This window comes from Urtica dioica, chromosome 4 (genome assembly GCF_054948205.1).
Source record: "Urtica dioica subsp. dioica isolate 48M chromosome 4, U.dioica_male_clone48M_v1_H2, whole genome shotgun sequence".
In the NCBI taxonomy this organism is placed as follows: domain Eukaryota; kingdom Viridiplantae; phylum Streptophyta; class Magnoliopsida; order Rosales; family Urticaceae; genus Urtica; species Urtica dioica.
Window position 1 is genome coordinate 27625689 of NC_142759.1, and position 5492 is coordinate 27631180.

The following is a 5492-nucleotide window of genomic DNA, read 5'->3' on the forward strand; positions in this document are numbered from 1 at the left end:
AACCTTCCTAAGGCTTCTCAACGTTCAAGCTTCTCAAAGGTTAGTAAACAAATAATGCTCATTAATAGTTTTAATTTATATGTAATTGCTCTTTGTCTAGGTTAGTAAAAACATTTTACTTGTTTTAAAGAAAATTTTTAAAATTCCGCCGCTTGCTCGAAGCGTTAAATCTTTTTTTAACCCTAGATCATTTTCAACACATGGTATCAGAGCTATGGTCAAAGTCATGTATGTACATGTAATTAAAATTATGAGCTTGAAAATCGTTTTCGAAATTTTACTAATTTTGTGACAAGTTAGAATTGTTTTCTTAGATTTTTTTTAATTTATTGCTCATGCCTTTAAATTAAAAATCATGTTGATTTTCTTTGACCTTGGGATGTTTTTAAAACACATTAGAATCAGTTCTAAAAGTATTTAATTTTTCATAATGAAAAACGTGTTTTTAAGTTTGAGAAAATTTCGAGTAATTTTGTGACTAGTTATATTGTCTTGTTAGTTTCTTTATTTACTAATTTCGTTTTATGTTTGTTGTTGTTGCTCATTTTCGGACAACGATTTAGGAGCCCCAAACGGTTCGACCCAAGGCCGGAACAAGTGGTCGCGTTCGGGCTAAAGCGTGTCGGACTTGGTATCTCAAGCCGTCCCTTAGCTGTAGATGATGTTTGCCTCGTCTCAACAACTGAAAAGCAGTAAAGAATGTGTGAACTACCAAGGGGAAACAAAGGGGGTATCTCTGTTTACCTCTCCGACGCTCAACATTAGTAGGATTGAGGTGGGTAAAAGAGGTTAGGTGTTTAGAGAGCCGAGACTTGAGAGAAACGAGTGAGTTATGAGTTCAGCAGCGTTTCAGTAGTTAAATTTGGATTACCTTTTGGAGAAGACATGCCTCTGTATTTATAGGCGACCTCGGGACTTTTTTGGAGGTCCCTTGGCCGACTGCCGGCCCTGGACCGGCCATTGGCCGAGTGACGGCCTAGGGCCGGCCGAGCGACTTCCGAGGCCCGGCAAATGGCCGAACGACGGCCCAGAGTCGGCCGAGTGACGTCCCAGGCCTGGCCAATGGCCGAGTGCCGGTCCTGGACCGGCCATTGGCCGAGCGACGGCCCAGGGCCGGCCATTGGCTGAGCGACGGCCAAGGGCCGGCCATTGGCCGAGTGACACCCTAGGGCCGGCCAATGGCCGAGTGACGGCCTTGGGCCGGCCAACGGCCGAGTGACGCCCCAGGGCCGGCCATTGGCCGAGTGACGGCCCAGGGCCGGCCAATGGCCGAGTGACGGCCCTGGGCCGGACAATGGCCGAGTGACGCCCTAGGGCCGGCCATTCGCCGAGTAACGGCCCTTGGCCTGCCAATGGCCGAGTGACGCCCCAGGTCTGGCTGTACGCCGAGGGGAGGTCCAAGGATGGCCGCTATCGCGATCGTTGTCGTCTCTCCGGGTCGGGATGAGCCGGTAACATTAACCCCCCGAGTTTTTGGTCGAGCGTGGGTCGAGTGAAAACTCAATAGTTGCATCAACGCGCGGGCTTGGGACGAACACTCTCGAGTTTGTGAGTGTGTCGTAGAGAGGCTTTAGCACATCACGAGGGACAGCTTTGGTGCGTCGCGAGGGACGGCTTTTGTGCGTCACAAGGGACGACTTTTGTGCGTCGTGAGGGACGTCCTTGGTTGTCTTTCGTTCTACGTGTCTTATGTTCTCGATATACTATCGTAATCGATTCGCACGGTTTTGTTGAGGCGCGTCTTATTTTCTCGATTTGCCGACGAAGGCGTAATCGATTTGCACGTCATATCGGTGCGCGGCCTATTTTCTCGACTTACCAATGAAGGCGTAATCGATTTGCACGTCTTTGAGGTGCGTGGCTTATTTTCTCAACTTACCAATGAAGGCGTAATCGATTTGCACGTCTTTGCGGTGCGTGGCTTATTTTCTCGACTTACCATTGAAGGCCTAATCGATTTGCACGGCTTGGGCCTTGGGGGGCCTCGGTGCCACATTGTGTTACCAAGTTTTCTGTGGACGCTGGCTAGACCAGTTTCGTCCGGCGGGTGCTGGCCTTTGAAACCCATATGTGACTCGCTGCCTATTGGCGCACGAGCTAGGCGGCGAGCGCGACCATACCACCTTATGAGCATGGCACCCTTGGGTGCGCGTGTCATGTGACAGGCGGGGTTAGGTGTAGACTTGATCCCCTGGCGAGTGTGGCACCTTAGTGCGCTGGTCGCATTTTCGGGTTGAGTCTCTGGGGTCGAGTCTTGTGCCCTTGTGAGCGTGGCGCCACGGCACGCGTGTCACATTTGGGGACTTAATTGGCCCATTCTGGCGCTCACGAGAGCGTTGCAGAGTGAATTTTGGTGCACCGTTAGGGGCGGCTTAAGCACGTCGTTAGGGACAGCTTTCTTGTTGCTTGTAGTAGAGCATGTAGATTTATCATTGAGGCTTGTGAGTCTATCGTTGATCGGCGACTCGAGAAGTCGTGCATCTTTAAAACGAGGACTTGTAAGTCAACTCATGGGCTTGTGACTCAACTTAAGGAGTTGTGCACAGAGACGACACGAGGACTCATTAGTCGACTCACGAATCGAAGCTCGACTCGAGGAGTGAACTCATCTCGAGGATTTGTCTATAGAGTTGACACGAGGACTAGTTAGTCGACTCGCGGACTTAGGACTTGACTCGAGGAGTGAACTCAGCTCGAGGAGTTATGCGCGAAGTCGACACGAGGATTAGTCAGTCGACTCATGGATCAGGACTAGCCTCGCGGAGAGAACTCAACTCGAGGACTTATGTGTTGAGTCGGCACGAGGACTAGTCAGTCGACTCATCGATTGGGACTCGACCCGAGGAACGACGTCAACTGGATGAGTCATGTATAGAGTCGGCACAAGGATTATCAGTCGACTCGTGGACTCAGAACAAAACTCGAGGAGTGAACTCAACTCAAGGAGTAATGTGTACGGTTGGCACGAGGACTTATTAGTCGACTCATGGACTTGGAGCTCAACTCGAGGAGTGAACTCAACTCGACGAGTCATGTGTACAGTCGGTACGAGGACTTATCAGTCGACTCGTAAACTCGAAACTCAACTCGAGGACTGAACTCAACTAGAGGAGTCATGTGTAGAGTCGGCATGACAACTTATCAGTCGACTCGTGGACTCGAAACACAACCCGAGGACTGAACTCAACTTGAGGAGTCATGTGTAGAGTCGGCACAAGGACTTATCAGTCGACTCGTAGATTCGAAACTCAACTCGAAGAGTGACCTCAACTCGAGGATTTGTGTGTAGAGTCGGCACGAGGAAATATCAGCCAACTCGTGGACTCGGAACTCAACTCGAGGAATCATGTGTAGAGTCGGCACGAGGACTTATCAGTCGACTCGTGGACTCGAAACTCAACTCGAGGACTGAACTCAACTCGAGAAGTCATGTGTAGACTCAGCACAAGGACTTATCAGTCGACTCGTGGACTCGAAACGCAACTCGAGGAGTGTCCTCAACTCAAGGATTTGTGTGTAGAGTCGGCACGAGGACTTATCAGTCGACTCATGGACTCAGAACTCAACTCGAGGAATCATGTGTAGAGTCGGCACGAGGACTTATCAGTCGACTCGTGGACTCGAAACTCAAGTCGAGGAGTGACCTCAACTCGAGGATTTATGTGTAGAGTCGGCACGAGGACTTATCAGTTGACTCGTGGACTCAAAACTTAACTCGAGGAGTGGACTCAACTCGAGGATTTGTGTGTAGAGTCGGCACGAGGACTTATCAGTCCACTCGTGGACTCGAAACTCAACTCGAGGAGTCATGTGTAGAGTCGGCACGAGGACTTATCAGTAGACTCGTGGACTCGAAACTCAACTCGAGGAGTGACCTCAACTCGAGGATTTATGTGTAGAGTCAGCACGAGGACTTATCAGTCGACTCGTGGACTCGAAACTCGACTCGAGGAGTGAACTCGACTCGAGGAGTGTATTGTCAATGGTGCCCACAAGAAGAGTTGTAGTCTTTATATTGTACATTTGATGTAATAAAGTCTCATGAAGACTCTTGCTTGTAATTGCTTATTCATTACTAAAAAGTTGAAATTTCATTCATTATTCCTTATCTGTTTGAAGCTTTATGATAAAACATTAGTCTTTAGTCCATAAACAAACTAAACGATTTACGAAGAGACAAATATAGATTTGCATGAACAAACTCTTTGTAGTTTGCTTAAAACTATATATTCGCAATCTAAGGGTCAAAGGACTCTTGACCTCAGTACGATTGTTAGGAGAATATATGATGTCTGGTTATGGGGCATTGAGAGTTGGAGACTCTATAGTTCTTCTAGGTATCTTCCGAAGGTACTGAATTGACCAGTGCACTTCTAGAGACAAGATAAGAACAAACCATTTAACCTCTTATGTCTCGAAGTCACTACGTATGAATTGCATCGTGCTTACCTTAATCCTGAAATGAGACATGCCATTTCAAACCTTACGTATTCTCATTTGAGAAAGTCAGATTTCGGACTCACTATGTGATTCCGAACAAGGCCTATTGGTGAAGTACTAAGTTGTGAGAATGTCATGAGTAACTTTGTGAAGTTCTCATAGATATGGAATTCATGTACAAGATTGCTGAAATGCAATGTATATCACCTCATGCTTTGTTCCTTGGAGTGTGAATAAATGAACTGACAAGTGTCCAAATTGAGTCTTGACTCCTTTGGATGAAACAATGTGACTTGTTAGCTCCTCGTCAATACATTGTTTTTAACTTATTCACAAGCGACAAAGGAGTTGAGGAAATAACAGCTATAAGGGTAAAATGGTAATTTCGTAAATCCCGACTAGCTGATGATATTCATGAAGGGTAAACACTGATAATATTATGTGGATCCACTAATTACAATTAGGTTGAATTCTTGAGTAGAAAATAAATTCATTTGAACCGAGAGATTTTCAGTGTCAACTCTTTAGCGCAGTCAGTTGACATTAAGCTAAACTTCGAAAAGGTTTGTGAACTTTTGAGTCCAAGTATTTAGCTCAAGCTTTGTTCATTTGGATCCATGAGGTCACTGTCACGAATCACATCGAGTAGGAATAGTTAAACTGGAAGCTAAGTCAAAACAAGAACGAAAATTGTCAAAAGGGTATTTTTGTCTTTTGAGACATAGGATGAAATGAATGTCAATAAATTTTTTGACAAGGTCATTTGATGACTTAATGTCACTCGGCCAAATTAGATTAATTGGGCCTTGTGAATTGATTTCATTTCATAAGAATTTTATTGAAAATTCTTAATGGGCCTTTCTCATGTTGTCATGAACAAATGAAGAAGCTTCTAGAAGCTCCTTCTCGAGAGCATGATAGGCGCCCAAATACCCAAGAGAAAGAGAGAATATTTTGTGCATAAATGTATCAAGATACTTGCCAAAAGAAAAAGAGGAAACAAATTTCCTATGCATGCCATAATGAAATTCGGCCAAGGCATAAGAGAAGCA